Consider the following 11,594-nt stretch of genomic DNA (forward strand, 5'->3'; position numbering starts at 1 on the left):
TAAGTATATTTTTAGCTTTTTTAGGTATTGCCATACTGTTTTCCGTAATGGCTGTACCAAACTGCAAAGAATACTCTTATTTACACTTTTCTTGACCTCTGATTGCTTAATCTATGACTATTAATCAACATTTCTCTAAGGAAGAAACATTAAATGCTTGTATACTACTCTCATACCTAATAATCACAAACTTAACACTTTTACAACTGTAATTTGCTCCAATTTTTAAATGAATGTATATATTGAATTAAACTTGTAAAATTTAACTAAATCACAAATCTGATAGATTCTCTTAAGTGCTAAAAGTGGCTAGAACATTTAAAAAAATATTTGCTATCATCTGAGAGCTTAAGTACCAGGTCCTGTTCAGCTTTAGATACGTGATATTATCAATATTCAAAACGGCCCCATGAAATAGATCCTCTGATTATGGCCTTGAAATTCAAACATGGAAAAACGAAGCAACTTGCTCACGGTCACACAGGCAGCTGAGATTGGCGTCCAGGGTCCCATGCCATGTGCCCCTTTATCATTGTAGTGAATACTGAATACATTGTAACAGTTTCATTAAAACCAGTTAGAGAAATGCTAATATCTTTTATAGTAATCACTTCCTTGTCTTTGTTTGTAGTTTTATCATCTAAGCATTTGCTCCTGCACGTTATATGTAAGTTTTACTTTATTTCTGAAAAAGTAGAAAAATACATATTGGATGATGTTGTTTCCAGCACTATTTATTCAGCACGGTTTATGAGATTGATCCATTTTGTTGCCTGTAGTTGTGTTTCATTCATCTCCTTGTTGTGTAGCCGTTTTTCCTTTATTTTTTATTTTTAATTGAAGTATAGTTGGTTTACAGTCTTGTGTTCCTTCTTGTGTAGTCTTTCACTGTATTTATGTTCATATATACACATTTATATCACAAATCATTTATCCTTCCTGATATTGATGGGCTTTTGGGTTTTCTCCAGGTTTAGGCTAGTGTAATGAATATGACACTGAACAGTCTTGTGTAGGTTTCTGTATTTGTCAGCTCAGGATACAATAACAGAATACCACATTTATTTTCTCAGGATTCTGGAGATTAGAAGTTCAAGTTCCAGGATACCACTGTGGGTGGTTTCTGGAGTGACCTCTGTCCTTGGTCTGCAGATGGCTGCCTTCTCTCTGGGTCCAAATGGCCTTGGATGAGCTGAGAAGGAGGGGTGGAGGGGTTGGGGAGGGAGAGTTTCTGGTGTTTCATCCTAGAAGGACACCAGTCCTATCAGATTAGGGCTCCACCCTGAGGACTTCACTTAACCTTAATTTGGCCCCTTCTCCAGGTACAGCCCCACTGGGGGTGGGGCTTCTACAAAGGAACTTTGGGGAAGGATACAGCTCAGTCTATAACAGCCTCCTGGGGCACACGCATGTAGTTTTGCCCTTTGCATTTAATATATAATTTACAGGCATACGGTGTTTTATTGTGCTTTCCTTTATTGCACTTCGAAGATACTGTGTTAGTTTACAAATTACAGGTTTGTGGTAATCCTGCCTTGTCAGGTGATGGTCAGCATTTTTAGCAAGAAAATATTTTTATTTATTTATTTTGGCAGTTTTTTGGGGGTGGGAATTAGGTTTGTTTGTTTGTTTGTTTGTTTGTGGAGGGACTTGGGATGGAACCCAGGATCCGTGCATGCTAAGTACGAGCTCTACCACTGAGCTCTACCCTCCTTCCACCAGAAAATACTGTTAAATTAAGGTGTGAATGTTGTTTTTTTAGACAACTCTCTTGCACATCTGTAGACTACAGTGAAGTATAGGGGTCACTTTTACATGCACTGGGAAGCCAAAACTTTGTGTGACTTGCTTTATTGCAATATTTGCTTTATTGCATGGTCTGGAACTGAACTTGCAGTATTTCCAAGGTCTGCTTGTACCTGGAATTTAATAGAAGATTCTATTGAGTTAATTGCAGCTTCCCATGCAGTTTTAAGAAATAGTCCAGAGGGGGAGGGGATAACTCCGTGGAAGAATGTGTGCCTAGCAAGCACGAGGTCCTGGGTTCAATCCTCAGTACCACCATTAAAAATCAATAAATAAAAATGTAATTGCCTCCCCCCAAATAAAGTAATAAATAAAAAATATAATAATAAAAATCCAAGATTCTTTGTTCACTTCTCCCAGTTTCACATAATGGTGACATTTTGAGGAACTGTAGTAAGCCATCACAACCAGGACATTGCTATGGGCTTTCTTCCCTAGTTTCATTTGCACTCATTTGTGTCTGTGTGTGTGTGTGTGTGAATTAGGGTCTACACAATTTTCTCACCTACATAGGTCTGTGTGTCCACCGTCACAGTCAGATCCTCGATGTTGTCTTCTTCATAAACACAGCTGCTTCCTTGGCCCCCTCTCAGCAGTTGATTTTTTGTATGAGGTAGTGTCACATTTGTTTCCATTTCTTTTTTAAGTGATCTGTATTCAGTGGTCTTGGCATCCTTTATTCACAGGATCATCCTTTCCCCACTTCTCCGAAGCAGCACACATGCTGTAAATCGTCTCCACGTATGTATGAGTCCACTTTACAGTTCTTCCATTCGTTGGTCTGTTTCTTTCTTCTTACATCGGAACCGCGCTGCCTTAATTACTACTGCACCTTTAAACAGATGTTGCTATCTAGTAGAAAAAGCTCTGTTTCTTATTTTTCTTCTGCAAACATTGTCTTGGCTTTTCTTGGCCCTTTGTATTTCTGACTAGTTTCCAAGGCGGGGGCGGGTATACCCCAGTGGCAGAGCATGTGCTTAGCATGCATGGTGTGCTGGGTTCAATCCCAAGTCCCACCATTAAAAATAAATGAACAAACCTAATTACCTCCCCCCAACCCAGAAACAAGAAAGCTGACTAGTTTCTGAATGAATTTTCCATAGCAGGACCAGTTTTGACCTCTCATTCTCAGAGCTAGAGCGAATTCACACTGTCGTTTCTTCTCTCACAAAAGGGGGCTTCAAGGCAGCAGCTGTGTGTTCCCCATCAATGTTGTCACGTTCATCTGACCTCAGGCTCTGGTCTCTAATACACTCTGGAAGGAGCTGGGACACTGGGAGGATGGTTCTTACAAACCTTTGGCTCTATAACCTCCTGCCATGAAATGAGGAGTGAAAAAGCCAAGCTATGTCAAGTTTAGATCCCCCTCTCCTTTTCTGAATATAATTAGGTGACAGGGCTGTAGAAACTAGTCATCTCTGGTGGAACTGAGCTGGGAGCGGTCTATTGGGAACCTCGGGCCATCTTGCCTCCTGTGTATTGCAGTGGGTCCCAGGATCAACATCTGATCTGCAGCAGTGTGAGAAGGGATGAAGCTCTCAGGCTGGAAGGGCCTTCTGGAATTGTCCTAAGTTGGGGCAGGAAGGCCGAGCCTCAACCCCCTACATCCATCCGTCACTGGGGGTGGGGCTGCTCCAGAAGGGAGCAGGACCCTGGGCGGAGCCGCCATCCTCAGAGGAGGTGATCCTTCTGACTGGCCTCTGAGAGTTGCTGCCTGGTACCTGTGCTGCCTGTAGCTGAGGGATGTGCTCCGGGATCCTGGAGGGTGGTCTGGGAGGCACCGTTCAGATCTGCTTCCCAGGTGTGCACTGGGAGCAACAACTCCAGCACCCCGGGGGGTCCTCATGTCTTAGGATAAACTTAGAAGGGTTTATCCATATATGGACTCATCGTCCCCTCCTGTTCTGTCCTTTGTACGGTCCCCTAAACCTCATTTGGCACCTCCGCTGGTCTCAGTGTCTTGCCTGGATGTATTACCCTGACCTTCATCCCAGAGAGGTCAGCATCCCCTTCTTGGGTCTTGCCTGCTGTACATTTCCACGCAGACAACACAGGGCCAGAGAGCAGCAAGAGAAGGCCAAGCAGAACCCGAGACCGCACCCTTCCCTGCCCTCCCTGTCGACACCGAGTCTCCCTCCTCCCGGCCCTCGCGGTGAGTCATCCCTGTCCAGGTGCTGACCTGCAGTTCCCAGAGGGCTCAGGCAGCAGCTGGAGCACCATGTGCCCTGGTAAAAGTGTTCTCACCTTTGTGAACCAGGGTGGGAAGCCAATGCTGCAGGGACAGGAAGCACCAGGGCCTCACGTGGGTCGCTCGGTCAGGGTAGGGCCTCCTTTCACATTTCTGCTCCTCTGCCCTGAGTTCTGTCGGTGATGGAGCGCTACGTACATGTGACTGACGTGAATACACACAGCTTCCTGGGGGAGGGCAGCTTGTCCTGGGCCAACACTGGATCATCCATGGAGGTGTGGGCCTGACAGCTGCTTGGTGCCAGATCATGTGATCGGACCCGGTGGGTCCCCTGGCCATGTTGCCCACTCCTGCTCTTTTTGACATAAAGTGGGTCCCTTGGTCTGAGGTGATACCATGTGCGACCCTGTATTGGTGGTTTCAACATTGTTTAGAGATGCTGGTTGAGGTCCTGTGGGCAAACTTATATCTGTAAAATGTGTCTATTCCCATCAGAATTAACTGCTGCCCCTATCAGGGTAGAAGGGACTCCACTGTCATCAGCTTTGTTGATGCTGCAACAAACAGGGGACCGTTACCCAATCGGAACTTGTTCTGCTTGCCACACGACAGCCAAGGTGTTGGGGCAAGGAATAGCAACTTTATTTGCAAAGACCGGCAGACCCAGAGAATGGCACACTACTGTCTTGGATAGCCATCCTGCTCCAGTCAGAATGCAGGCTCATTTTATACAAAAAACAAAACAGAACAAAACAGGGGAAGGGGTGTGGTTGGTTGTTGCAAACTTCTTGCTGCAGGCATTCTTTGTTCTTTCAGCCATCCATGTGGGTCAGGTCATGCTGTCCTTGTAAACCTCCAACAAAACAAAGGTTATTCTCTGGTTTGCAACTTGCTATCTCTATGTAAATGCAGAAGAGCTACCATCCTTAAAGGTCAGAGCCCCTAGAATAGGCTCTCCTGTAGATGTCAGGCTAAAGGCAACATTGTTTCACAAAAGGTGCAGAGCTGGCAAGACTAAGCCTGGAAAGCAGGGAGGGCACAGTGGTTGAAATTAAAGGAACAGATCCAATATAGAGTCAGATTTGTTCTCTATTACAGCACTAGGAAAGCCTTTGCTAAGCATTCACTCTTAAAACACTGGCTGTGATCCAGCATCCAAGTAGCCTGAGAATCAGCAGTTCTAGATGTCTCTTGCACTAGTCACCACTAGCTTCACTCACTGCATGTAACTTTTTCAAGGAAAGAACAGTGTCTAAACATTCTTTCCTAGTGCTATTCAAGTCTCCATATATCTAATGTGGGGACATTCTTTTAAATGAGGAGGGATTGGCTTTGTCATTTATTGGGTGTGAAATCACTCGTTATAACAAAACTTCTCATGAGCAAGAGCCCTGCTGCCCCAGGTCTTCCGTTCAGTTAGCCATGTGCATCACTCACTGGGTACAGCTCTTCCCCTGAAAGACACTGTGCCTAAGATGTCCTGCATCCCAGATAGTGACAACAGCACTCTGCCCACCGTGAAAGCAAGGCTTCGATGCAGTGCAGAAGTTGGTCTCATCTGTTCCCTGTAAGGGCACTGGGCATGGTGAGCATTTCAGAATTCTGAGAAAACAGCTTCTTTCCATCTGTTAAATTATTTACTACATGCTTTAAACTCTGGAAATAACAATATTTCTGTGAAAAAAAAAACTGAGCTTAAGATTTCTATTATGTAGCCAGCAAGAACATCGAAATATTGAAAATCTAGAACAGGATTTTACATGCCCTGGAAAAGGCTTTCCCACCCATTCACTGAAAAAACATCAGGTATGACTAGCACCCAAGCAGCCAGAGAAAGTGAACCATCCAGGGCTGTTAATCTATGCACTGCTAGCTTCATTCACAGTCTAACTTTTTGTGACTGACAGAATTGTCTAAACTTTCTTCCATAGTATACTAATAAGTCTATATGTGTGTGATATAGGAACAAATTTTTACATGCAGAAAAAAGGCTTTCTCACCCATGGCCTTTAGAATACAGGCTGTAACTAGGCTTCTGATTAGAGAAAGATTACAGGTCCCGTATTCATTGGACTACATACATCCCTCACTGAGCATGACTTTTTTCATTGTAAGAACATTATGTCTACAATTTCTCTCCTATACGTAGTGACAACAGCTTCTAACACGGAGGACTTTGCATGCAAAGTGAAAAAATGTCCTTTGTATTTCCTGTCAGAACACTGGGTATAGCAAAGCTTGAAGAAACCTAAGAAAATAGTTAAAATTTTTACTACATGCATGACTCTGAATCTATCAACTTTTCTGTGAAAGAACTCTGAGCTTCAGATTCCTACCGCGTAGTCAGTAAGAACATCTGTATGTTGGGAACATGGGGAGAGGACTTGGAAAGTCTTTCTCATCCATTCAGTGTTAAACATCTCAGTGTGACTCAGCATAAAAGTGGCCTGAGGAACAGCACTTTGGCAGGTCTGTTCAACAGTTCACCACGAGCCTCACACCGTAGGTGACTTTTTTCTCCTGAAAGAGCACTATGTCTAAAATGTCTTTAGTTTAGTTTTAACCAAGTCTGTATGTACCTAATATGGGAGCAAGAATTTCCACTAGGGGAAGACTTTCTCACCTGTGGGCTCTCAGACATGGGGTACAGGGAAGCTTTTGAGGAGCAGGAGAGGCAATGCTGATCCAGGTCCTTATGCAGTTGGCATCATGCATCTCTCCTCGGGCATAATGTCAGTTCACTGAAAGAACGCGCGTCTGAAGTTCCTTTCATATAGCTAGGAGCAAGAGCTCAGAAACTAATGTGGAAGCAAAATTTACACAGAGTGAAAGGGTCTCACATGTTTCCTGGGTATAGTGAAGCTTGAAGAAACTTGAGAAAACAGTTTCTAGAAACCTCTTAAAAGATTCACTATATGTACGACTCTCTGGGCATAACAACATTTCTGTGAAAGAACCCTGAGTTTAAGATGCCCTCCACGTAGCTAGTAAGAACTTGCATACATAAAGAATGTGGAAACCGTATGACATGCAGTCAGAAAGACTTCAGCATCCATGCACCGTTAGGACTCTCAGTATGACTCAGTGTCTAAATGGAGGCTCTTACCTGCTGGCTTGCAGAAATCTTAGGCACAGTGTCCTTCCAGAGAACTGCTGTTAAATCCAGAGTCATGAGGTAGCAAATCTTTTAACAGATTTAAATGCTGTTTTCTCAGGTTTCTTTATTCCCTATAGCCAGTGTCCTAAGAGGAAGTAGAGGAGGCAGCCTTTCAGCCTGTATGGGAATCTTGCTTCCATAGTACATGTATATAGTGGTTTTTACTAGCTGTGTGAAAGACATTTTAGGAGAGATTTCTTCCAGTGAGCACAAGTTATTCCCAGAGGGTGATGCGCATAGTCAGTTGAATAAAGAATCTGTAAGTAGCGCTTTTCTTGCTACTTAGATGCTTCCCTGCACCCAGTGTTCTAACAGCTCATGGACAAGAAACCCCTTTCACCGGCATGTAACAGCTTGTTGCATTATTAGTTACGTATAGCTCTTGTTACTGCTCTTTGCAAGAGGGTGTTGACTTCGTGAGTTTTCAGGGGCAGGAAGTACCCACAGTGAGTGAAGCTGGCAGTGAACGCTGCATCAGACCCACAGAACGAGTGCTTCCCGGGCTACCTGAAAGATGATTCACATCTTGGTTTTAAGAGAGAAGGTATGTGAAAGCTTTCCAAGTGCATAAATGTTTTATCCTCGTATTACATATAGAGAGATGCTGTTACTAGGCACAGAATAGAAATCATTGGCCCACTTTTCTTTCTGAGAAACATTTTTATACACAGAGAGTCATTCATGTAGTAAATCATTTAACAGATTCATAGAAGCTTATTGCTGATACTTCTTCCACTGTGGTATAAACCATTTTATTACAGGCAAGAGATGAATGCTTTTGCTCTGCATGTAAGGTCCTGATTCCGTGTTAGAGACGGACAGCTGTTGTTAGCAGCGCTATGAAGGAAATGGTAGGCTCTGTGCTCTTCCAGTGAATGGAGCTTATACCCAGTAAGTGATGTGCACGCTCAACTGAACAGAGGACCTCGAGCAGCAGAGCTCTTCCTGCTACAGAGAAATGTCTTCACTGTGCTCAGCCAGCCCCCAATGAAAAACTTCCTCATGTATGTGTAAAAGCTCATTCCCATATTAGATATACACAAGCTTGTTAGTTTGCACACATCAGTGTATAAATATGAAAAACTACACGCATCAGCATACAGGCTGAAAGGTTCCCTCCTCTACTTCCTTTTAGGACACTGGCTATGGGGACACTTAAATAAACCTGAGAAAACAGCATTTAAATCTGTTAAAAGATTTGCTACCTCATGACTCTGGATTTAACAGCAGTTCTCTGGAAGGACACTATGCCTAGGACTTCTGCAAGCCAGCAGGTAAGGACTTCTAAGGATAAGGAACATGGGAATGGGAGTTTACACGGACTCAGAACGTCCCTGCTGTCCACCCAGTGGCTGAGTTCTAGGCACGAGCCAGCACCCAGGTAGCGTGGGCATCAGTGATCCCACAGGCCTGTTAAACCACTCGCTGTCAGCCTGCACATTTTTGTCCTTTTTTTCACCAAAAGAAGACTGTCTAAACCTACTTTCATGGACTATTAGCAACTCTATACTTATACTGAATATGATAGCAAGGCTTTACATGCAGATGGAAAGGCTTTCTCATGTCAGGGTTGTTAGAGCCCTGGGCAGAGGGAAGCTCATTTGTAGCAAGGAAAGAAATACTGATACAGGCCCTTTATTCACCTGACTAAGTGCCTTACTCACTGGGCAGACTTCCTTCCACTGAAAGAAAACTCTGCCTAAGATCTGTTTCATGTAGACATTAAAGACAGCTATTTATATCTAATATGGGAGTAAGATTTTAGATGCAGGTTGGAAGGTGCTCTCACCTATTTTTTGTTAGAACACAGAATAGCAGTGTGAAGAAACCCAGGAAAACAGCTTCTATAAATCTGTTTAAATACTCACTGCATGCGAGACTCTCTGGATACAACAGCATCTCTCTGAAAGGACACTGTGCCTGTATTTTTACTGTGTAGCTAGTGACAGCATGTGTGTATAAGGTACATTCAAGCAAGACTTTCCTGAGAGGTTCTTACATATCTTCACGGTTAAAACCTTGCTCTGGCTCAGCTTCCAAGAAACCCAGGAAGCAGTAGTTTGACAAGTCTGTTAAACACGTCACTACCAGCATCACTCACTGTAACTTGTTCTGCTGAAAGTACACTGTGTTTAAACTTCTTTCATAAAGTCCCACTAAGGCTATGTATCTAATCCAGGTACAATTTTTTACATGCAAATGAAGGGCTTTGCCATCCAAGGCTGCTTAACAACCTGGGTGTAGCAAAGCCTCTATGTAGCAAGAGAAGACCTATGGCCACCGGTCCTTCACTCACTAGACTGTGTGTATCACTCACTGGTTATTTGATTCATTCACTAAAAGAACACTGCGCCTAAAATTTTTTTCATATAGTTAGTTACAGCAGGTATGCATGTGTATGTATCATGAAAGACAGACTTCACATGCAGAGTGATGGGGCTCACATCTATTGTCTGTAATAACACTGTATATAGCAAAGCTTGGAGACGTCTGTAAAATCAGATTCTATAAATATGTTAAATGATTCACCGTGGGGATGACTCACTGTGTGTAACAGTGTTATTCCAAAAGAACGTTGTGTCTAAGTTTTCTGTCTAGTTGTTTTACATTCACACAGGAAGACTTCCTCTCCAGTCACTGTTAAAACTACATGCATCACTTACTGGGTACAGCTTCTCCCTGAAAGTACCTTGTGCCTAAATGTTCTTTCATATGGTTAGTTACAAAAGCTATACATCTGTATCTCTCTTTATATATACCTAGTGTGGAAACCAGACTTTTCATGCAGAGAGAAGGACGCTCTCATTCTCTGCTTCTTAGAACACTATGTATAGCAAAGCTTACAGAAGCCTTGGAAAGGAGTGTCCAGAGATTTCTTAATTCACAGGTGCATGACTCTTTCTGTACAATATAGCTGTGAAAAAACACTGTCTGCCATTTCTATCATGGGGCTCAAGACAACATCTATATATAATCAACATTTCAACAGGAATTTTTATATATACTATGAAAGGCCTTTATATCCATTCACTGTTAAAAAGTTTTGATATGACTCAGCTTCCAAGTAGGCTGAGAAAACCTAACTCTACAGGTCTGTTACACTACTTAATCCTAGCCTCACTTACTGTGTGTAACTTTCTGTCACTGAAAAAAAACACTGTGTCTAAAATTACTTTATAGATCTTTTAAGAAGTGTGATTATCTATCTATCTGTCTATCTATCTATCTATCTATCTATCTATCTATCTATCTATCTATCCACATGGGAACAAGGGTTTACATGCATCTGGGCAGGCTTTCTCATCTACGGACTGTTAGAATACAAGGTGCAGCCAAATGTCTAAGTTCCACAGCAAACACTACTTCTACAGTTCTTTTCATCAGTTGACTGCATGCCTCACTTACTGAGTATAGCTTCTTTCCAGAGTGCAAGAACACTCTGACTAAAGTTTAAAGTTTCTTTCACATAACAGGTAGCAACAGCCATGTGTATTTATGTATCTCTGACATGGAAGTAAGACTTTACATGCATAGTGAAAGGGATTCTCTATTTTGTCTTAGAACAGTGGTTATAGACAAGCTTAAAGAAGCCTAAGAAAACAGCGTTTTACAAGTCTATTGAATATTTACCACATCCATGACCCTCTGAGTATAAGAATACTTCTCTGATAGAACACTGTGCCTAAGATTACTGTCTTGTGTCTAGTAACACCACCTATGTGTAACTGCTAGTTTATCCCTCCCTCTGCCTTCCCTCTGATAACTGTGTTTGTTTTCTACACCTGTGAGTCTCTTTCTGTATTGTAAATGAGTTCATTTGTGTTATTCTTTTAGATTCCACATATAAGTGATGTCATATGATATTTTTCTTTGATTTAATTCACTTAGTATGATAATCTCTAGGCCCATCTATGTTGCTATAAATGGCATTATTTCATTCTTTTTCATGCCTGAGTAATATTCCATTGTGTATATATACCACTTTTTCTTTACCCATTGATATGTCAATGGCTGGTTGCTTCCATGTCCTGGCTATTGTAAATAGTGCTGCTATGAACATTGGGGTGCATGTATCTCTTTGAATTAGAGTTTCTTCTGGATATATGTCCAAAAGTGGGATTGCTGGATCATAGGGTAAGTCTATTTTCAGTTTTTTCAGGAATTTCCATACTGGCTACACCAAACTACATTCCCACCAGTGGGGTAAGAGGGTTCCCTTTTCTCCACATCCCCTCCAGCTTTTATCATTCATGAACTTTTGAGTGATGGCCATTCTGACTGGTGTTTTATAGTTTTGATTTCCATTTCTTTTGATAATTAGTGATACTGAGCATTTTTTTCAAGTGCCTATTGGCCATTTGTAGTCTTCATTGGAGAAATTCTTGTTTAGGTGTTCTGACATTTTTGGATTGGGTTGTTTGTTTTTTGTTATTAAATTTTAAG

Source organism: Camelus bactrianus, chromosome 27 (assembly GCF_048773025.1).
Source record: "Camelus bactrianus isolate YW-2024 breed Bactrian camel chromosome 27, ASM4877302v1, whole genome shotgun sequence".
Classification (NCBI taxonomy): Eukaryota; Metazoa; Chordata; class Mammalia; order Artiodactyla; family Camelidae; genus Camelus; species Camelus bactrianus.